This window comes from Oncorhynchus kisutch, linkage group LG8 (genome assembly GCF_002021735.2).
Source record: "Oncorhynchus kisutch isolate 150728-3 linkage group LG8, Okis_V2, whole genome shotgun sequence".
Classification (NCBI taxonomy): Eukaryota; Metazoa; Chordata; class Actinopteri; order Salmoniformes; family Salmonidae; genus Oncorhynchus; species Oncorhynchus kisutch.
The window spans coordinates 64,416,877-64,441,208 of NC_034181.2; the positions used below are offsets into that span (position 1 = coordinate 64,416,877).

Below are 24,332 nucleotides of genomic sequence, written 5' to 3' on the forward strand. Positions count from 1 at the left end.
ATCTCACCTCGTGGGGCATTAATGATCACGAGGAAGGTGAGGGATCAGCCCAGAACTACACGACAGGACCTGGTCAATGACCTGAAGAGAGCTGGGACCACAGTCTCAAAGAAAACCATTAGTAACACACTACGCCGTCATGGATTAAAATCCTGCAGTGCACGCAAGGTCCCCCTGCTCAAGCCAACGCATGTCCAGGCCCATCTGAAGTTTGCCAATGACCATCTGGATGATCCAGAGGAGGAATGGGAGAAGGTCATGTGGTCGTCTGATGAGACAAAAATAGAGCTTTTTGGTCTAAACTCCACTCGCCGTGTTTGGAGGAAGAATAAGGATGAGTACAACCCCAAGAACACCATCCCAATCGTGAAGCATGGAGGTGGAAACATCATTCTTTGGGGATGCTTTTCTGCAAAGGGGACAGGACGACTGTACCGTATTGAGGGGAGGATGGATGGGGCCATGTATCGCGAGATCTTGGCCAACAACCTCCTTCCCTCAGTAAGAGCATTGAAGATGGGTCGTGGCTGGGTCTTCCAGCATGACAATCACCCAAAACACACAGCCAGGGCAAGTAGTGGCTCCTTAAGAATCATCTCAAGGTCCTGGAGTGGCCAAGCCAGTCGCAGACCTGAACCCAATAGAAAATCTTTGGAGGGAGCTGAAAGTCCGTACTGCCCAGCGACAGCCCCGAAACCTGAAGGATCTGGAGAAGGTCTGTATGGAGGAGTGGGCCAAAATCCCTGCTGCAGTGTGTGCAAACCTGGTCAAGAACTACAGGAAACGTATGATCTCTGTAATTGCAAACAAAGGTTTCTGTACCAAATGATGTGATGTATCAAATACTTATGTCATGCAATAAAATGCAAATTACGTGGCAATGAGGTATCGGGGTTGGAGATAAACAAAAGGAGGTCGTCAGCATAAAGCGAGACTTTCTGCTCCCAGCCCGCCCTGATTATGCCTTGAATGGCATCATTAGAGCGTAGTGCAATGGCGAGAGGTTCGATTGCCAAAGCAAACAACAAGGGGGAGAGTGGGCAACCCTGTCTGGATCCGCTGTGCAAGGGAAAATAGTCAGAGGACAAGTTATTAGTCCGTACCGAAGCCATGGGGGAAAAATAAAGAATCTTTATCCACGCAATGAATTTGGAGCCAAAGCCAAATCTATAAAGGGCAGCTGTTAGGTAATCCCACTCAACGCGGTCAAACGCTTTTTCGGCATCAAGTGAGACCACCACCTCCGGGTCCTCCGACGCTGGGGAGTACAGTATATTCATAAGGCGCCTAATATTGAAAAATAAATGCCTATTTCTCACAAAGCCAGTCTGGTCAGAGTGTATTACTTGGTGCAGCAAGCCTTCCATATGGATGGCTAAAAGCTTAGCTAGGATTTTGTAATCACAGTTTAAAAGCGAGATTGGGCGATAGGATCCACATTCCAGGGGGTCTTTGTTTTTCTTTAGTAGTAATGAAATTGAAGCCTGATAAAGACTAGGCAGTAGCTTTGAAGTATTAAGGCACTCTGCAAATAGTCGAGACAAGAATGGGCAAAGCAGACCAGAAAACGTCCTGTAAAATCTGGTTGGAAAACCGTCCGGACCCGGTGATTTACCACTTTTCATTGTGGACACTGCTGTTGCAATCTCCTCAAGCGTAAATTCTTCTTCTAGATAGTCATGGGAGTCTGTATCAATTGAAGGCATATTCAAGCCATTAAAACCTCTTAAGGAGGCTGCGAATTTTCGCAGCTTTTTGTTAAAAATCGCGCAACATTTCAGCGTCCTGCTACTCATGCCAGGAATATAGTATATGCATATGATAAGTGTGTGTGTATAGAAAACACTCTGAAGTCTCTAAAACTGGTTAAATCGTGTCTGTGGCTATAACATAACGTGTTTAGGAGTCAAAATCCTTCGAAAAACTGGTCACCAAAAACACAAAAATAATATCCATCCGCCAGTCAATGTATTGTCTAAGGCTGAAGAAAATACATGGGAATCCCCTGTAAACGCTTACAGCTTCCACACGATGTCGCCAGTGCTGTCATTTAGGGGCGGCTTTATCCTGGGTTTGGTGACGTATAAGCACTTCCTTTCTTTGGGCTCACCACAGGATGTTATGAATGTGAAAACATGGACGATGATTTCAAGACTTGCTGCTATCGAATACAGATCGCCCCGTGATCAATTTAATAGATTATTAACGTTTATTAATACCTAAAGTTGGTTTAGAAAAGTAATTTGAAGTGATTTGTAAAAGTATATAGGCAACTTTTGTCATTTTAAAAAGTGACGTTGCGTCTTGTAAAGGGGCATTTTTCTGGATCAGACCGGTCTTCAGCAAATCACATTTTGGGTATACAATGACGGATTTAATCGGGAAAAAGACCCAATTGTGATGTTTATGTGACATATAGGAGTGCCAAGAAAGAAGCTCGTCAAAGGTAATGAATGTTTTATATTTTATTTCTGCGTTTTGGGTAGCGCCGGCTACCGCAAAATCTGTTGTTTTGTTGACGGTCTGGTATTTTGGGGGGGTGCATGCTATCAGATAATAGCTTCTCATGCTTTCGCCGAAAAGCATTTTACAAATCTGACTTGGTGGCTAGATTCACAACGAGTGTAGCTTTAATTCACTACCTTGCATTTGTGTTTTAATGAAAGTTTGAGTTTTATCGAAAACAATAGGTGGCGCTCTAAAATTTCCGCTGATTTTGATCCCGCCACAGGAACCAAGTCCATTAATTAAAGAAGGAGTCAATCAGCAAAGGGTCTTGAGGGGATTCAGAGGTGTATAGCGCAGAGTAAAATTGTTTAAAATGATCATTGATCTCTTTATGTATAACTGTGGTGGCACCAGACGGGGTCCTTATTTGTGGGATTAAACGTGAGGCCTCAGATTTACGGATCTGATGCGCAAGGAGTTTACTGGCCTTGTCGCCTTGTTCATAGACTTTGTATCGAGCTCGCAAGAGTAACTGTTCAGCTTGCCTGGTAGAAAGCTCATCAAATTCAGATTGGAGTAGTTGGCGCTCTTTATGCAGATCAGAGGAAGGATCCGTAGCATACTTCTCATCCAATGTGGCTATGGACTCGCTCAGGTCCCGAAGTCGCTGGGAGCGAACTCTGTTTTGGTTGGCTGTATAAGAAAGAATTTGGCCACGTAGGTATGCTTTGAGAGACTCCCATATGGTAGAGCAGGACATACCTGGTGTTGAATTAGTTTCTAGGAATAAGGTGATTTCAGAAGAAATGAAATTGGCAAACTCCTTATCTGAGAGTAAAATGGGGTTGAGACGCCATTGATAACACATAGGAGGTCGCTGGGGAAACTCTAGTTCAAGCACTAATGGTGAATGGTCAGAGATAACAATACTCTCGTAAGTACACTGCCGAAGGTTAGGCAGAAGTTTTTTGTCCAAAAAGAAGTCATCAATCCGGGAGTATGTTTGATGAACATGAGAATAAAAGGAATACTGTCTATCTGTAGGATGTAGGAAACGCCAGGCCTCAAACATAGCATATTTCTGAAGAAAGGATTGAATAAGTAGGGCACATTTAGATGGGCCTGTATTTGTTTGTGAGGACTTGTCAAGAACTGGGGACATTTTATAGTTGAAATCCCCCCCTAAAATCAACAAATGAGAATCTAAATTGGGAATAGCAGACAGAAAGGAAGAAATGAAACTTGTGTCATCCCAATTGGGAGCATAAACACTAGCCAAAACAAGAGAGGTAGAAAACAGTTCACCGGTTGACGTATCGTCCCTTAGGATCAGCAATAACCTCAGAAGCTACAAAGGGAGTAGCTTTATCAACCAGAATAGCAGCACCTCTTGATTTACTATGAAAGTTCGAGTGGAACACTTGACCAACCCAGTCCTTACGCATCCTAAAATGCTCACCAGTCTCTTGTAGAAATGCAATATTTGCATTCAAACCCTTTAAGTGTGTCAACACCCTCTTACGCTTCACCGGGTTGTTAACCCCTTTGGTGTTCCAAGAAATGTACTTGATCGCATTATTTCGGCCCCTCTGGGCATTCCCGTTATTCAACCCTGTCATTAGAGCATAGAATGGAAAAGCAATGAGCGCCCAAAACCCCCAGAATAACTTGTCTCAGAGTAATAATGTACGGTGGTAAATGTTTGGAAAAAGTACTGAAAAAAAAACTGAAAAAAAACTAAAAAGACAGAATGACATTTGTAGCGGAGGTCTCCAGTGCTGCAATCGTTGTAGTGTGTGACGCAGTTGTTGTTTTGAGTAATGTGATTGCTGGCACAGTCTCGTTCCGCAGGATGGTTAAATCTGCTTTTAAAGTATCAGAAACCTCCTGTATTCTGGCCTCAATCGTAGCAACCACCTGTGTTTTCATTTCAACTATCTCAGAGCGTAGTAGTTTGATGGCCTCGAGAATGTTAATTTCAGTGCCGCCGGGCCAAGCCGCGCCCCCGGGTAAAGTGTGCGTTCCCGGGCCCTCAGACTCAGGAGAGGGCGGTGATGAGAGCGGGTCTTGTAGGCCGGGTTTTCTCAAAGTCATGCTTTTGGCCTTATGTTTGGTCGACATGCTGACATTCGGAAGCAAAGTAGTCTTGGTTTTTACGGAAAGGGATCACCAAATTAATATTTGAAAATAAATACGGTTCTGCTGCAGAATTCACGTAAACTTTAAGAATACCATGGGAGCAAACGGAAAACACGTCAGTCGCACATGGCGTCCCCTACCATCCCCCCAACTTTTCTGGATTTTGATCATTTTCGGGTATCGCCCTAATTCTGCTCTGCATGCATTATTTGGGGTTTTACATTGTACAGGGAGGATATTTTTGCAGAATTCTACATGCAGAGTCTCAATTTGGTGTTTGATAAATTATGTGAATTCTTGGTTGGTGAGCGGACCCCAGACCTCACAACCATAAAGGGCAATGGGTTCTATAACTGAATCAAGTATTTTTAGCCAGATCCTAATTGGTATGTTGAATTTTATGTTCCTTTTGATGGCATAGAAGACCCTTCTTGCCTTGTCTCTCAGATCGTTCATAGCTTTGTGGAAGTTACTTGTGGCGCTGATGTTTATGCCAAGGTATGTATCATTTTTTGTGTGCTCTAGGGCAACAGTGTCTAGATGGAATTTGTATTTGTGGTCCTGGCGACTGGAACTTATTTGGAACAATATTATTTTGGTATAACTGAGATTTACTGTCAGGACCCAGGTCTGACAGAATCTGTGCAGAATATCTCCTTGGTTTGTGAAGCACCAGATCATCAGCAAACAGTAGACATTTGACTTCAGATTCTGGTAGGGTCAGGCCGGATGCTGGTATACATGTTGAAGAGGGTGGGGCTTAAGCTGCATCCCTGTCTCACCTGACGGCTCCGTGGAAAGAAATGTGTGTGTTTTTTGCCAATTTTAACCGCTTGTTGTTTGTGTACATGGATTTTATAATGTTGTACGTTTTCCCCCCAACACCACTTTCCATCAATTTGTATAGTAGAACCTCATGCCAAATTGAGTCAAAGGGTTTTTCAAAATCAAAAAAGCATGAAAAGACTTTGCCTTCGTTTTGGATCATTTGTATGTCAATTAAGGTGTGCAGGGTGAATATGTGGTCTGTGATATGATAATTGGGTAAAAAGCCAATTTGACATTTGCTCAGTACATTGTTTTCACTGAGTACATTGTTTTCACTGTGGAAATGTACAGGTACAGGTCTGCTGTTAACGATAACGATAATGCAGAGGATTTTCCCAAGGTTGCTGTTGATGATCCCACAGTAGTTATTGGGGTTAAATGTGTCTCCACTTTTGTGGATTAGACCAATTCCAAATATTGGGGAAGATGCCAGAGCTAAGGACGATGTTAAAGAGTTTAAGTATAGCCAATTGGAATTTGTTGTCTGTGTATTTTATAATTTCATTGAGGAAACCATCTCTCTCTCTATCGCTCCCGCTTTCTTTCTTTCTTTCTTTCTTTCTTTCTTTCTTTCTTTCTTTCTTTCTTTCTTTCTTTCTTTCTTTCTTTCTTTCTTTCTTTCTTTCTTTCTTTCTTTCTTTCTTTCTTTCTCTCTCTCTCTCTCTCTCTCTCTCTCAAGGGGTGTGAATACTATATATATATATATATATATATACATACAGTGTGTTCAGAAAGTATTCACACCCATTGACTTTTTCTGCATTTTGTTGTGTTACAGCCTGAATCTAAAATGCATTGAATTGAGATTTTGTGTCACTGGCCTATACACAATACCCCATAATGTCAAAGTGGAGTTATGTTTTTAGAAATGTTTTCAAATTAAAAACTAAAATGTCTTGAGTCAATAAGTATTCAACCCCTTTGTTATGGCAAGCCTAAATATATATGCTCAGGAGTAAAAAAGTGCTTACAAGTCACATAATACTATGCATGGACTAACTGCGTGTAATAATAGTGTTTAACATGAGTTTTGAATGACTACCTCATCTCTGTACCCCACATGTACAATTATCTCTGTAAGGTCCCTCAGTCGAGCAGTGAATTTCAAACACAGATTCAATCACAAACACCAGAGAGGTTTTCCAATGTCTCGCAAAGAAGGGCACCTACTGGTAGATGGGTCAAAATAAAAAAAAGCAGAGATTGAATATCTTGTTCAGCATGGTGAAGTTATTAATTACACTTTGACCCTGTCACTACAAAGATACAGGCTTCCTTCCTAGGTCAGTTTCCAGAAAGGAAGGAAACCGCTAAGGGATTTCACCATGAGGCCAATGGTGACTTTAAAACAGTTACGGAGTTTCATGTGATAGGAGAAAACTGAGGATGGATCATTGTTGTTACTCCACAATACTAACATACAGTGCATTCGGAAGGTATTCAGACCCCTTGACTTGTTCCACATTCTGTTACATTACAACCTTATTCTAAAATGGATTAAATATATCAATCTACACACAATACCCCATAATGACAAAGCGAAAACAGGTTGTTTTGCAAATTTAGTGGAAATAAAAAACAGCAGTACCGTATTTACATAAGTATTCAGACTCTTTGCTATGAGACTGTAAATTGAGCTCAGGTACATCCTGTTTCCATTGATCATCCTTGAGATGTTTCTACAATTGATTGAAGTCCACCTGTAGGAAATTCAATTGATTGGACATGATTTGGAAAGGGACACACCTGTCTATATAAGGTCCCACAGTTGACTGTGCATGTCAGAGCAAAAACCAAACCATGAGGTCGAAGGAATTGTCCGTAGAGCTCCGAGACAGGATTGTGTCGAGACACAGATCTTGGGAAGTGTACCAAAAAATGTCTGCAGCATTGAAGGTCCCCAAGAACACAGTGGCCTCCATTATTCTTAAAGAGACTATTTCCTACAGCTGGCCGCCCAGCCAAACTGAGCAATCATGGGAGAAGGGCCTTGGTCAGGGAGGTGGCCAAGAACCAAATGGTTACTCTGATAGAGTTCCAAAGTGTGGAGATGGGAGAACCTTCCAGAAGGACAACCATCTCTGCAGCACTCAACCAATCAGGCCTGATTGGTAGAGTGGCCAGACGGAAGCCACTTCTCAGTAAAAGGCACATGACAGCCCGCTTGTGGTTTACCAAAAGGCACCTAAAGACTCTCAGACCACGAGAAACAAGTTCCTCTGGTCTGATGAAACCAAGATTGAACTCTTTGGCCTGAATGCCAAGCATCACGTCTGGAGGAAACCAGGCACCATCCCTACAGTGTAGAATGGTGGTGGCAGCATCATGCTGTGGGGATATTTTTCAGTGGCAGGGACTGGGAGACTAGTCAGGATCGAGGGAAAGATGAATGGAGCAAAGTACAGAGACATCCTTGATGAAAACCTGCTCCAGAGCGCTCAGGACCTCAGACTGGGGCAAAGGTTCACCTTCCAACAGGACAACAACCCTAAGCACACAACCACGACAATGCAGGTGGCCCAGCCAGAGCCCGGACTTGAACCCGATCGAACATCTCTGGAGAGACCTGAAAATAGCTGTGCAGCAATGCTCCCCATCCAACCTGACAGAGCTTGAGAGGACCTGCAGAGAAGAATGGCAGAAACTCTCCAAATACAGGTGTGCCAAGCTTGTAGCGTCATAACCAAGAAGACTCGAGGCTGTAGATGTTTTAACAAAGGTGCTTCAACAAAGTACTGAGTAAAGCGTCTAAATACTTATGTAAATGTGATATTTTCTTTAAAAAAAAAAAAAGGCTAAAATGTAAAAAAAAAAATGCTTTTCCTTTGTTTATTATGGGGTATTGTGTGTAGATTGATGAGGGGGAAAACGATTGAATCAATTTTAGAATAAGGCTGTAACGTAACAAAATGTGGAAAAAGTCAAGGGGTCTGAATACTTTCCGAATGCACTGTAAATGACAGCGTGAAAAGAAGGAAGCCTGTACAGAATAACACTATTCCAAAACATGCATCCTGTTTGCAATAAAGTAAAACTGCAAAACATTATTTCCTGAATGCAAAGCATTATGTTTGGGGCAAATCCAACACAACACATCACAGAGTACCACTCTTCATAATTTCAATTATAGTGGTGGCTGCATCATGTTATGGGCATGCTTGTCATCAGCATGGACTAGTGAGTTTTTTTGTTTTGGATAAAAATAAACGGAATAGAGCTAAATACAGGCAAAATCCTAGAGGAAACCCTGGTTCACCTTTTAGCGGGCAAAGAACCTAAAACACAAGGCCAAATATACACTGCAGTTGCTTACCAAGATGACATTGAATGTTCCTGAGTGGACTAGTTACAGTTTTGATTTAAATCGTCTTTAAAATCTATTGAATAACTTGAAAATGTCTGTCTAGCAATGATCAACAACCAACTTGACAGAGCTTGAAGAATGAAAAAAAAAGTGCAAATATTGTACAATCCAGGTGTGCAAAGCTCTTAGAGACTTACCCAGAAAGACTCACAGCTGTAATCACTACCAAAGGTGATTCTAACATATATTGATTCAGGGTTGTGTATACCTACTGTATGCAAATGAGATATTTCTGTATTTCAAATTCAATCAATTTGCTAACATTTCTAAAAACAAGTTTTCACTTTGTCATTCTGGGTTATTGTGTGTAGATGGGTGAGAGAAAAATATATATTCAATCAATTTTGAATTCAGACTAACACGAGAAAATATGGAATAAGTCAAGGGGTATGAATACTTTCTGAAGGCACTGTGTATGCCAACAGTGTTTTTGTAATTATTTATAATTAGTACCAACATTTCTTCACACAAGAGGGCTGATGCCCACTTTTGTTGTCATAAGACAGATTCTTTGCTTAAATAACCTTTTTTTTAAAGTCAATCCCCAGCTCTTCAGTTGAGTGATAGACAAGATGACCCTGTGTTTGTGCAGCCAATTAAATCTCCTCCATCCATCTATCCATCCACAAACTGTAGAGAAGTGCAGGAAAATGTTGATTCTCCTCCACTCCTCCCTGCATTTGGTCTGCACTTGGAGTACTTGTGTGATTGTTTGTTTGCCTAACATGAGGATAACTTCCATGTACTGTATATATTTATGAGGGGGCTAACCAATTACATTGTGATTGCAGAGCTGCAGGCAGTGGTGTAGCCCCACACACCCCAGCCAAACTCCACCCACATTCACACACAAACACCATCAAAAATAAATCAAAGAAACTAATACCATGAATGGTGCATCCTCTGCTTGTGTTGTTTTAGTCTGGTCTTTTCAGTATTATCATGCCCAACAATTAACTCAATGTGTTTGTAATTATTTTAGCACTGAATAGATTACTTGTGCATGCCATGTATGAGTTACTATTGTCTCATGATGAATCATCTACAAATATTTTTACTCTCTCCAAAATCTGCCCAAAAATAAGCCCCATGTGTTTATATGGGCTTATTTTGGTCCGAAGCTTGTCACCTGCCTTCCTGCCTTTGGGACAACAACTCCCATTGTTAGTGCAGAGACATGAACATCTTGTCATTATATACAGATCTCTGACTTAACTAAGTGCAGTCTGTCAGGACAACCAGCCAGCAGGGCACTGGGTCTCTCTGGGTTTGCCTGTCTCCCCTGTGGATCAGGTTTCTCTGGGTTCGCCTGTCTCCCCTGTGGATCAGGTTTCTCTGGGTTCGCCTGTCTCCCCTGTGGATCAAGTTTCTCTGGGTTCGCCTGTCTCCTCTGTAGATCAGGTTTCTCTGGGTTTGTCGATCTCTCCTGTAACTCAGGTCTCTCTGGGTTCGCCTGTCTCCCCTGTGGCTGTGTCTCTCTCGTGAATCTCTAATTGAGAGCCACTTCAGGGTGTGTGCATTTGTGTGAAAGTAGGTAGTTATCCATGTAGATATAAAAATGTTTTTCCAGTAGTTTGGTCTTCATCAGTTGCTTCCACTTAAAACTCCCCTCTGGAAATACAAGCTGTTATGTTTTAAATATAATGTTTTTCTTCTTCTATACTGTAACTTCTATGGTAGATGCTTACTTTGAATTACTGGTGTTTTTGTATAAAAGCTGGAACATCTATAATCAGGTATCTTTGTGCAAAGGCGTATCTCTAATGGTCCTGCTTGCCTCCGCAGATATGAAATACGTTACCAGCATCTCATCTCCCACAGTTAAGTAGCTGATCTATTATAAAATGGTAACAAGCTCATTTCTCAGGAGAAAATAACAGAACAAAGACTTGCTCGGCATATGTTCGCTCCACAAAGTCAGATATTTTTCATGTGGGCTCTGTGAGAGTGATTAGCTGTGATTTGGCTGTCTTTTTGTACCAGGATTCAGGGCCAGTACACATTAAGGATGATTGCATCCAACTGTAACTCCAGCTTATTCAACCATTGCCAAAAAGCACACAAATCCATAAAAAGTATGTAATTCATATCTACTGTTATGGCAATGAAAACATTATAGCTCTGGGTGTATTTTCCAATAGTTTTGAGTATTAGTTTTTAATTTGTTCACTACACACAAAAAAGCATGAAAAGATGATCATAAACTTTTCCTCCCTCTGGAGTTTTGTAATAATAATGTTTAACATCATAATATTATCATTAATGGGCTACTATTTGACCTTCAGTACATCCCTTCGTCTTTAGCGTCCCCCTTCCCTCGGTTGTCATTGGGATTATCACAAATGATCAGAAAATACTATTAACAGAGGAATTAACAGAGATGACAGGCTAACGTTTAGTAAAATCATTGTTTCTGAGGCGAGAGTAAAGTTGCTTTAAATACCTACCGCCTTTGGATTAGTGCTGTCACAGCATACATGACTGTTCCTTATGGTAAAACACAACCCCTCCACCTCCAGCCCACTTCTTTCTAGATCTGATTGACATCCTCCTTCTTTTCCTTTGTCTGTTTTCCATTCTGTTAGCTGTGCCTGTCAGTGTGCTAAACCAGGCAGGAGCCAGCACCCTGAACAAGACCATTTTGCCCTCACCTCACTGAATCTGCTCTCTCTCTCTCTCTCTCTTACAGGATGAAGGGCCACAACACCTTATTTCCACAAGTGCAGTATAAAGTACAAAGACTTCTTGCTCTGCTACATATCATGAAAGAAGGGTGGTCCCTTGATTCTGCTGGAAGAATAGCTGGAGAAGATTGGGTGACTGAGGAGGAGAAGGAACCCGGAGATTATTTTTTTTATTTTTTTTTAGCAAATGCCTCTTTTCCCTGTTTTGCTTTGGCGTCTGTGGAAGAGGATTTTTTGCAGAGACCAACTTTTTGCTGCTGTTTTTTAAACAAGATGGAAAACCTTTATAGACACATTATGCTCAAAGCATGCAAACTGACACCGATATATATAGACATGAACACACTCTTACCAAACACACATGCATACATACAGGCCAACACACACACACAGACACACACACACACACACACACACACACACACACACACACACACACACACACACACACACACACACACACACACACACACATACACACACACACACACACACACACACACACACACACATACACACACACACACACACACACACACACACACATATTCTCTCAGACATCCTACAGTATGTGCATTTGCCAACTTAAACATACGCGGACAGACAGACACACACATAAACACACACACACACATATACACACACCAGCCTGCTGCCATTTTGGTTTTCGTGCCTACACAGGTGATGTGCTCTGTGACAAGGCGAGCTCTGAGGAAAGAAGAAGAGAAAGGGAGAATCCAGGAGAATTTACATGCATCATTCCTTAGGAAATAGGGACCAAAGGACTTAACGCTTTTTAAAAGAATATAAATATATATACATATATATATATATATATATTTAAAAAACTCTTACCTTGTAGCTGCAAGTATTACAATTTAATAGTAGTCAAAATAAATCATTAAATCAATATCCAGTGGCCTAAGTAAGAATAAAAAGATAAAGGAAATAATGTATACATTGAAAAAAAGACAAGGAAACGTAGTAAAGGGGCTGATTATTATGTTCTGGTTGCTGTTTTGCCACCAGTTAGTAGATTAGAAAATGTAGAATACTAGAAAAGTAGATTTGATCTTTTTTGCTGTTATTTTTTTTTAAGAAAAAAATACTTGAACTTGTAAAGTAAGGTTGGAGGGATGAAAAAGAAAAAATGATTCATTTTGTCTGTCCCGTCCCAGTGGGCTTTGGGGCATTGGGGTCTCTCTCTTGGATGTTACGGTCGGGCCGCTGGACATGTCCCTCATCATGGTGTACAACTCACTCACAGCACTATCTGACAGCTATAAAGGAACTGTTTTTGAGAAGAGGGGGAAGAAGAAGAGAAAAGACAGATGGACCTTCCTAGTGTCTGTGCTGGACAGGGTGCACATATGAGAGGCTTATTTCCCACAAGCCTTTGTGTTCAAGCGACAATCCACTGTAAAAAAAACAAGCAAATCGGACATGGTGTGTTCTTTTCTTTTGAGCTCTATTATTACGACAGGGAGTGTGCTATTATAAAAGTTATTAAAGAAATGCATAAAGAGAAGCTTCTGCAAACGAGATGGACTAATGGACAAAAATTAAGGCAAGCAGAGAAGAAAATTATTGAGTTGATAGCTACTGAAACTGCCAAAGGAGTGGACTCAACTGTATAACAATGAATTGGCTCTCGTGGCGTTTGAGTAAACGAAAAAAATAGACCCATTAAAAATAACCATGTTTTAGGCAAGAGGGAGAAAGAGAGAGAGGGAGAGACAGAGAGAGAGAGAGAGACAGAGAGGGAGAAAGAGAGAGAGGGAGAGAGAGAGACAGAGAGGGAGAAAGAGAGAGAGGGAGAGACAGAGAGAGAGAGAGAGACAGAGAGGGAGAAAGAGAGAGAGGGAGAGACAGAGAGAGAGAGAGAGACAGAGAGGGAGAAAGAGAGAGAGGGATATTTATGTCCGCTGAAGCCGTTCTAAAGCTCTGGTGAGATTGAGAAACATCGCCTCACCCCCACGGCTGCAGAACAGACACAAGCAGAACTTGCTCTGAAAGACACACTAGATTTATCGATGGCAAAACAGTGGAAGCTTTTAGAGCTCATTTAACTTTGTCGTATATAATGTACATGCCACTGTTAACATGTCCCCTCCCTGACCTGCTTTTTTTCAAACATTATATAATGAGCCTGTGGAAAAACCTACCTATCCGACTCAACCTAACCTAACACAGTCTGAATTACAGCCATACCACAGCCATCATTCAGCTCCTCCCTGCCAATCCATGCCTAGCAGAACACAGCTCTGAACTCTTAACTTGTCAGGCTTTGACTTAGTGTCCACGAGACCCTTTATTTGGACTATTTTACAGTGGTGGATGCAGCTGGCCCCTCTATGAAAACCAGATCAATATGTTTGCTATGAGTCTCGAGGAAGGATAAGATGGCAAGTCATTCACTTCCTCAAATTCTCTCAGTAGAACACCAGCTCTCCCCCTCTCTCACAACTCCCTGAGAGTTGACTGAAGGCATATGGGAGGTAGAGCTGGACATTGAAGAGAAGGGGAGAGGAAAGTGGGAGAGGTCAACAGCCAAACCCTGATCTCTGAGCTCTACTCCACGCCAGCATGTCCAACCTCGTCTTACTTTATCCTTTAAAGTGATGCTTCTTGGAGTTTTCCTCCGGGGACCGAAGCCACAGCAAGCACAGCCTCCATGTATCTGTGCTGGCTTGCTCTTGGGGAATGGGATTGAAGGGTTGATAAGGAATCACTTGGCATGTATTAGGTACCTGCTGCCTTCTGTCCAGCCTGTGTCTGTTTACCTCTGGGACTTGCTCTCCAAAGCAGAGCGGACGCATTCCAAGTCACTGACTGAAAGCCCTGCCTGCCTGCCTGCATCACACAAGAGACATCAAGACACATGACTTTCATTCTCTTTCTCCCAGCTGCTTAAATACAACACAATGCCACTCTTTTCTGTGAGAGAAAAGCTCTTGGATTTGTCTTGATTTGTATCCTTGTTTTTATCATACCACATTACTGTAATGAATGTTAGCTTCTGACTTTGTGTTTGTGTTCCTCTGCTATGAATAGACACTGTTCTGTTCCATCATGCCTTCCAGAACCCCAACCTAGCTGTTCATAGCTGTTCAGCTGTTCCCCTGGAACAATGTTTCAAACCAACCTGCAGTTCAGTGTTTGGCTTCAGTCGCCTTCGATTATCTCTTCCTCCGTATTAGACATGCTATTTCACCTTTCCCTCTAATCACGTTGTAATAGTGAGGCTCTATACATTAACACCAACCAAGTGAAAAGTCATCTGCATAATCACATGGACCAAATTACAGTGGGGATGGTCCCTTGAATGCTCTGTGATGACAGAAGGTAGATTAGAGAGAATTATGTTTGTAGCGGCTCCCTGGCAAGGATGCCGACAGCTGACCTGGCACCGATATCACCGCAGCCGTATTTATGATGGAGATGGGATCCAGGAAGCAGGATGAAACCCTCCATGTCAAAGCTACTCTGGGTATTAATGTTGGATATTTGATTGGCGTGGGTATAGATTATGTTGAAGATAAGGCAAAAGAGACCCGGTTTGAAATATTGCTCCAGGCACAAAAGGTACTGAACAATAGCAGGTTGAAATGGTTAGCAGACAACCAACTCTTCCAGTTTAAAAACCCTCAGTTCCTCTGTTGTAGCTGCCTGCCGGGTGGCCTGTGCTATTGTACTTCAGCTTTCAGCACTTAATTGTGTCTCAACAATCTCCTCAGAGGCCGCCATTTTCCACAAAACAACCAGCTCAAAAAAAAATGTATTTTTCACGGCAGTATTGCAGTCGGGACACCTGCAAAGCACAGAATATTGTTCAGAACTGGAGGCGCACAGTAGTTATTTTGAATCAAAACGATGCCCATTGAAAAAACAGTGCCAGCTTTGGTCATGGGTTGTCGCAACTTAACTTCAAAAACAGTAAAAACACTCAACCTTTAGTTGTTGTGAAGTCAGCCAAACATGTAGGAACTAGGAAGCCACATGAATTAATGTGAAGTAGGTCAATATGAATGCATGTTCTTCACAGCAGCCCTTTTGTGCTCATTATTTATGTAATGCTGAATTAATCAATAGGAAACCTAATGTTCCGTGAGCGATGAAATCTCCTATGCTTGTCTCTCTGCCGCTTCAAAAGCACCTCCTGCAAGACTAGTCCCATTAGCCTCACCATGAGCCCTCTGATGCCGCCTACACCAGATAAATGCTGCATACCCCTACAGTCAACTTAGAGCAAGGTTAGGTTCAGCCTAGGTCCAATCCCCTGCCCAGTTTTATATTCCCTGCTTGGCTAACGTGCTATGCTTGTATAGCCTTTCTGTTGCACCAGGGAGCTGCAGAAACATGCTTGGGAAGGCTAGATTAGACAATGTTAAATCAGGGATCTGTTTGAACGAGGGTACTCTTATTGCTCTTCTACACAGGGGAGGAAGGTTATTAGTGTGACATGCAGTGAAAACAGAAATAGCTGTAGTGAAGCCAGGCTCTGGAACATCAGAAATGAGAAGTGGGTTTTATATCCTTCTTTTACTGACTGCAGAAGGCTGCCAGCTCAGCCCATCTCAGCTCAGATCTGGCCCTGTCTGGCCTTAAGTCGAGGCACAGGCTGTCTGGAGAATGTTAACTTAGGGGTGACTAGCCTTACGCAGGACTGAAATCCACCCACTCATGTTCAGATGAGAATATTTAGATTGACATTATAGGTTATTGATGTTGTTAGTTCAACTCACTTTATGTCTGTTTGGAAACATAGTACCGGTCAAAAGTTTGGACACGCATGCTCATTCAAGGGTTTTTCTTTATTTTGACTATATTATACCCTACATTGTAGAATAATAGTGGAGGCTTCAAAACTATAAAATAACACATATGGAATCATGTAGTGACCAAAAAAGTGTTAAACAAATCTAAATATATTTGAGATTTTAGGTTCTTCAAAGTAGCCACCCATTGCCTTGATGACAGCTTTGCACACTCTTGGCATTCTCTCAACCAGCTTCACCTGGAATGCTTTTCCAACAGTCTTGGAGGAGTTCCCACAGATTCTGAGCACTTGTTGGCTGCTTTTCCTTAACTCTGCAGTCCAACTCATCCCAAACCATATTAATTGGGTTGAGGTCGGGTGATTGTGGAGGCCAGGTCATCTGATGCAGCACCATCACTCTCCTTCTTGGTCAAATAGCCCTTACACAGCCTGGAGGTGTGTTGGGTCATTGTCCTGTTGAAAAACAAATGATAGTCCCACTTAGTGCAAACAAGATGGGATGGCGTATCGCTGTAGAATACTGTGATAGAAATGCTGGTTAAGTGTGCCTTGAATTCTAAATAAATCCCAGACAGTGTCACCAGTAAAGTACCCCCACACCATCACACCTCCTCCTCCATGCTTCACGGTGGGAACTACACATGTGGAGATTATCTGTTCACCTACTCTGCCTCTCACAAAGACACGGCGGTTTGAACAAAATCTCAAATTTGGACTCATCAGACCAAAACACAGATTTCCACCGGTCTAATGATGATTGCACTTGATTCTTGGGCCAAGCAAGTCTCTTCTTATTATTTATGTCCTTTAGTAGTGGTTTCTTTGCAGTAAGGCCTGATTCACACAGTCTCCTCTGAACAGTTGATGTTGAGTTGTGTCTGTTACTTGAACTCTGTGAAGCATTTAATTGGGCTGCAATTTCTGAGGCTGGAACTCTAATGAACTTATCCTTTGCAGCAGACATAACTCTGGGTCTTCATTTTCCTGTGTCTGTCCTCATGAGAGTCAGTTTCATCATAGTGCTTAATGGTTTTTGTAACTGCACTTGAATAAACTTTCAACGCTCTTGAAATGTTCCATAATGACTGACCTTCATGTCTTAAAGTAATGATGGAATCATTTCTCTTTGCTTATTTGAGCTGTTCTTGCCATAAAATGGACTTGGTATTTTACCAAATAGGGCTACCTTCTGTATACCACCCCTACCTTGTCACAACACAACTGATTGGTTCAAACGCATTAAGAAGGAAAGAAATTCCACAAATGAACTTTTAACAAGGCACACCTGTTAATTGAAAAGCATTCCAGGTGACTACCTCATGAAGCTGGTTAAGAGATTGCCATGCATGTGCAAAGCTGTCATCAAGGCAAAAGGTGGCTACTTTGAAGAATCTCAAATATAAATATATTTTGATTTGTTTATCACTTTTTTGGTTACTTAATGATTCCATATGTGTTATTTCATAGTTTTGATGTTTTCACTATTATTCTACAATGTAGATAAAAGTAAAAATAAAGAAAAGCCCTTGAATGAGCAGGTGTCCAAACTTTTGACTGGTACTGTATGTAAAATATAATATAACAAAAACATATTTATGGTCATGTCAACGGTCACTGTAATGTCTGACCTTCTCATGTAACATTAGCACCTGTGAGGCAGTTATTCACATTTCTTAACCTCTGGTTATTCTGCCTCCTCTACTGGCTCTAGTTATAATACCTTCCTAGTTTGCATTCCATAAAGTCTGTCCTCATGAGGAGTTAGAAACCTCAGAGCTCCGAGGCTGACAGAGGGGCAGGGTAACCAATCCTAAGAGCCGAAGAGGTTGCCTAAGAGCCTAGATAACCAATCATCTGAGCTATGAAGCTGGTGGATGGGTTGAATAACCAATCCTAGTGAGCAAAGAGAGATCTGCCTAGCATGTCTAGCAGACCCCAGCCCCTGGGTGTAGAGAACACTCACCCTAAAATAGCAGTGATTGTCAAGGAAAGGAAGTGAAATGTAATTGACTGAAAGTGGAGAGATAATTAAAGGAACCTGTTGGACAGGAGGGAGAAATTAATGGCTCTCATTTAATAGCTGCTTTGGGAGAAGAGGAGAGCTTTTCCGTCATCTCGCTTAGGTAACGCAAAAAGGGGTTTTCGCCGTGGAAATGGGATTTTAGCTGAGAGGGGAAGTGAAGTGGATTTGGAGGGGGGGGGGGTTGGGTGCTAAACTGAAACTCCACAAAGTCACTTCGATACTCAGGGCATCAGGCACTATGATGTCATGATTAGTGGAAACTTTCAGAGCCTTGCCTTCCCCATGGGCCCTGCCTGCCTTGTCTGGCTGGGGAGGAATAAGAGCTGCGTATTCACCCAGAGGCACTGAGAGTATGGTGGGAGCTGGGGGAGCATGTTGGACCTCTGCCAGGGCAGCTGGAGGAGCCAGAGACAGAATCACACTGTCAGTCAGTCACAGGGAGTGCTGTCTGTCATTGAAACATTAATGCCTTGGATCCATCAGGTCAACGTGCAATTTTAAAAGACACTAAAAGGAAGACTTTGATCCTATCATAAACAGCATAAAGAGCAGTCAATCACAGGAAAGTGTGGGATCATGTTTGACAACAAAGCTGGAGATTCGAATCAAAGTGATGGAGACAGAATTTTTTATTCCTTCATGTAAATAATTGAACACAAACAAATGAGTCAGGAAGTAAGAACTGTACAGTAGAGAGGTCTGTCTATAGTAGTCACCTGGCTGTGTGGACATTGATGTCACTATAAAACGTATCCACAGCAGTGCAGGGAATCTTTGGAGAGGGTGGGATATTTTAACCTTTTGGCCTTTTGGTTACTGAGTAAATATGAATGAATATGCACTATACACTCAGCTGAACACCACCCTACATAACAGGGAGAAGATAGCAGAGATCTGATTCTAGATGATTTAGTAGGGCTTCAATTCCAGCCTGGAGCAATCCATTAATTAGGTTTACACTGACACATCATGATATTTCTGACAGTTGAAAGATTGCCTGCGCACTAGCTAATTGGATTAGTCCAATCGGAGCTGATGAGACTGATATATGTGACCTCAAAGACGTGAAGAGTAGGCCCGCCCTCAGTCTGCTCCGTGCCATGCAGAGGAGCAGGTGATAGTGACAGCAGCCGTTAGTTCGCTAGTCGCTAGCTAGCTAGCTTGCCATCGGGGCTGGGCGGCGCCCGCCAGTCACCGCTATACTCCACAGCTCCACGGGTATGGGCAGAAGGGGGTGAGGGGTTGCCAGATTGGAGCTGAAAACATATTTACACATTATCCAAACACAGAACACAGGTGTATGATGAGAAAAAGAGAGGGCCAGGTGAGCCGGATGCACTGCTACTAGAATGAATGACTACCCTGCAGATCTCCCTGCCTCTGTGGCCTGCCCCTGCCTCTGCTCTCCCCACGGCCCGAGTACACAGCTGCCTGTGGTACTCCTGTACATATTACATAGCTTATTTTTTAATTCTGTTAAGGCTTCTTTATAGACGACCGTACAATAAATCATGTTGAAAAAAAATAAAGAAATAGTTCATATATTTCACTGACTACGAGAAGGAAACTATGAAATAATTGATCAAAAACAGTAGGGATTTTCTTTTCTTGAATATTGAAGCGCTGATGTTAAAATGGATTTTATATTAATGTTGGTAAATGGTTCTTTTTTTTCCATTCTCTTCTGTTTTCTGTTTTGTTATCTGCTGAAGCTGGGATGGACCCATTGTCTCAAGGTTTATTCTGATATGCTTTGAAGATACATGTTGAAGGGACTTTTTGCTACACAATCCTGTATGGAATTACTTGTAAATGCGCAAGTTTAAAGACATGCTGTTGACAGAAAGCTCTTACATTCAGTACAAGACTTAGAAACTGGACTGTAAAAGATGATAAAAGGTCATGGGGATTCATAAAGATGAATCCATTGCACAACACAATTTCGAGAGGACGCATCGGCTGTAAGTAACGTTGAAAAGGATTTCATTGTCGACCTTCTGTTCTTTTGGAAAACCTCAGAACATTTGTTGTCAGATTTGTTTTGAAAAATAAGCTGTCATTTACCGTGATCATTGTCTTTTAGCCATACATTTCTCTTTTGTTTGATAATTTCTTTCTTCATCTTGAATCTTTTTTTTCTAGAAAAAGAATCAGAGACATCTCTTTTATTGTCATCTTTTCTGTATGCGGGAAGTTTCTCTCAGACATAATTTCTTAAGAGCTATTTCAACATTACTGGACAAACTTGTATATAACAACTGTGGTTGACTCCAACACCACTGAAGAAAATGTGCCACTAACAGATTAAAAGTTCCACAACACTGTTTTGGTCTAGTCAGGTCAACCCATGGCCTTGACACCAAACTGATCAAGAGAGGGAAGTCTGCCTTAAAACACATGCATTCTCTCTGGCAGTATTACCTTAAAAAACGTATCACAGACATTGTATCCTGGGGATGCCAATGCTAGTTCTTTTCCATTGTTTGTAAACATGCTCTGGTTTTTCCTTGCTGAGATGATGAGTTTCTGGTTAATTGAAATGCAGCTGTCAGTTGTAAAGATTGCCTTGTGTCAGTTTTGCCTCAATCCCACTTCTGACACCAATAAGGACGGGGTCATACAGTACAGTTACATTTCCATCGGTTACATGGACCAAATTTTACCACATGAAACCAACATAGCAGAGTTGCCCTAATCAAACATGAAATGAGAGCCTTTGTGCAACCATTAAGATATAAAGGAAAGCGAAAATCATCCACTCTACTTTGCTTCATGAGACATTACATTCCCAGCTTCTCTCTCGCATTTCATCCACTTGATTTGACTTCTGTCAGACATATAAAACATGTCATTTTATGTATTTTATCATCATTTATTTTAGGTACTTATTAGCTGATTTATTTATATTTTAGATATAATTGTATATCTTTCTCATTTTTACATGAACAAAGTTAGTTGATTATCCCTATTTTCTCAAAACAGAACTGTAATTTGACTTAGTGTTGGCACGGGTCTGTTTTCCCTAATTCGGGGTGGTTTCTCCCATAGTGCTCCTGAACTGTAGTTCTCTAGTTCATTATATTCTGCTTAGACTAAAATAAAGCACAGTCCTGTAGAAGATTGAGCCTGCATTGTCCTCCTTTTATTGATTCAATAATATACAATCAACTGAAGTCTGCTGAACTTGGAAGAGCATGCCATGACATGGCCTTGGTTGGTATAGCTGTAAAACATCTTGTGGTGCCTTCTGTCATTTTATATATACACAGAATGCATTTAGAATGTGTCATTGTATTAATTGAGATAATAGTGCTAACCATATCTGAATAACAAATTAGATGAGAAGGTTAGTAGAAAATCGTTTAAAAAGGACGAATAATGCATAATAAATGGGACGGAGATTGGGAGTGGGAGGGGAATCATTTGTGAATTGATGAACCTGAAATGGATATTCCATCGACCTCTGAGGTGTAACAGTTGAAACAAACCAAGGTGCACCAGGGATTTTTGTGAGTTGGCATCTGACTCATAAGAAGTAAAAGATCAATAGACGAATCAATGAATTTGATCTTGTAGACCATAATAACGAAGGAAAAGGAAGGAAGGAAATATTTGTAGTGCAGACAGAGACTTCAGTAACGTTGACCCTGTCTGTGGTAACTAAGTGACCTACTTATGGACCAACTCACCTCCGCTTTCGTGAACCCTAAACAGTGAGGACACCAGCCATGACACATCACACATCACAGCCCAGTTCAAAGGTTACACTCAGTTGGGCCAAATACGATTTTACTCTTTATTTTGAGTATCTCTGGTTGGACAGCACAACATCCCAGAATAGAGTATGTCACCCAAGGGATTTCAATGACCACATAGTCCCCACAGACACTAAAGATGTATCTTCTTTATTTGTCCCCCGGTACAAAGAGGATAGTATCGGTGTGGAAACAGATTTATAGTGGTTAAATCTGCAGACGATAAAAAAGCAAAAGGCCCAGTTGGAACAGTAACTCGTAGCCATCACATGGTGACTCCTGGTCTGTGTCCCTGGAGACTTCCTCATTGTGCTGCCGACAGTCCATGATTCCTCATGACAAACTGGATAGATCCTCGATGTGAGTCTTTGCAGAATTATTTCTGCCTTTTTGATTGTGTCTCTCTCCTACCCCTGAGATTTCACAGTGTTGCCTCTGAGCTATAAGCTTCTGCAGCTAGCTACCACTGTCGATACTCAATCTGTCCTGTTTCCCCTAAAGCCAATGAAACACAGCTAACAGGCTTTTGGTTGTTTGTTTTCGGGGAAGGAGGGGTGTGGGTAAAAGAAGATAGAATACTACAAGAACACTTCCATCTGTACTCTTCAGAGTGTAGAATACCAATTAAAGACTGGTTGAAGATTTTTTATAAATACATTTAAAATGCTGTTATGAGGGAGATAATAAAAGAGATGGATGTTTTTATGTTTGGTTGTGTACTTATGAGAAAGGGTCAGATTGTTTCAACAATGTTAATTCGAAATTCCTCTGAATGGTTATCCTCAATTAAGAGATCCCCACTTTTTCAAGCAGGAGAGGTGTGGTGCGTTCTCCCCGTTTTCTCAACCTTACAGCTCTTCAGTTCCCTCTTTTGTATGAGGGTGACACACACCTACTTCTCTGATAAGTGAGAAGTTCACACTTGGTAGGTGCTGTGTGTTGATACAGTCTGGAGTCCCAATTAGAGGTGAGAGAGAAAAAAAATAGGTAATTGCTCAAATAGTTTAAAAAAAACATCCAGTTGATCCTGCATCCCGCTTACACAGGTATGCTAATAAGGATTTCATACACTGTAAAAAAAAATGAAATCCTGTTGTTTTTACGATAACTTACTGGCAGCCAGGTACCTGTAAGTTACTGTAGAAGAAAAGTACACTATGTTACCGTACATTCCATAGAAACTACAGTAATGTACTGCTAAACTAAAGTTTATTTGGAACTTACAGTAGCAAACCTTTTTGTACAGTAACTTACAAGTAACTGGCTGCCAGTAAGTTACCGTAAAAACAACACTCCTTTTTTTTTACAGTGTAACTACGTTGTTTTGGCTACGTCATAGTATGTTGTAATATTCACCATAATAATATTATTATTGAATAATATTGACTTATTATTGGTCATTTAGCATGCATTTAGCATATGATGTTAATGGTCCATCAATGTGTCGTTTTCTCCATTAGGGCTCCCAAGCATGTCTCTCTGGCAACTTCAACCAGGCCTATTATCATGTCCTTGTAATGGGTAACAGGTTGGAAACACTAAGCATAGGCTATGTCACTCAAAAGCCTCTATTTGTTCACAATAGTCTATTCAAGGCTGAGATCAGTCTAGAATAACTCCCAGCCCTCTGTAATCCCCTGTAAAGTACTAGTTGCTTTGTGCATCTTTCTGTCCCTGGAGGGGTCTCTAAAATGACAGGAGAAAAGGCTCTGCGTTTTCGATTCCATCCCCCTTAACATGTAGATTCTGAAATAACAAAGGCTTATAATGAAATGGAAGTCTAGAGTGGACCCTGGGTAAGCATAGCTGCCCAATCATTTTAATCCTATTTTGTTTTACAAAAGCTTAATCAATATCTAATCAAGGAGAACACAGCGTTGCCGTCTCTTACAGAGCTCTTTGTTGTTAGAGGTGAGGTTTCCATGGTGACTGGCCAGGTGTGGAGAGCTTAGGCCTGTGCTGGTATTGACAAAAAATGAAGAAGCATTGATGAGACTTGACGATGTTGGGATTGAAAGGGGGAGATAATTAAAGAGAAGGATGCAGCAACAGCCAGCGAGGGGCTTGGTATAGATCTAGACAGACAGGTGGACATGCATGCTTAAACCATTATGTCCACTCTGCTTTTCAATAGGATAGAAATAACAACAGACATGAATATGAAAGTACAGGTTTTATACAGAGGAGCTGTTAATTTATGTACAGTAATATCAGGCCAGTCTAGACGATTCTGGTTTATTTCGGCATATTCTAAATGGTGAAATTATGGCATGAGTTTATTGGTAATTTTATTTCCAAAGTAATTTCCTAC

At 41.4% G+C, this 24,332-nt stretch overlaps 1 protein-coding gene across 1 annotated transcript in view; it reads left to right on the top strand.

Annotated features, from left to right (window-relative positions):
• LOC109895264 (CUGBP Elav-like family member 4) overlaps positions 1–21,390 on the top strand; it is a 177,784-nt gene extending 156,394 nt beyond the window's left edge. The window contains exon 13 of the mRNA XM_031830841.1: positions 11,469–21,390. The gene's annotated coding sequence lies outside the window, so the exon portion shown is untranslated. The remainder of the gene's footprint in view (positions 1–11,468) is intronic.
• Positions 21,391–24,332: the final 2,942 nt, after the last annotated feature.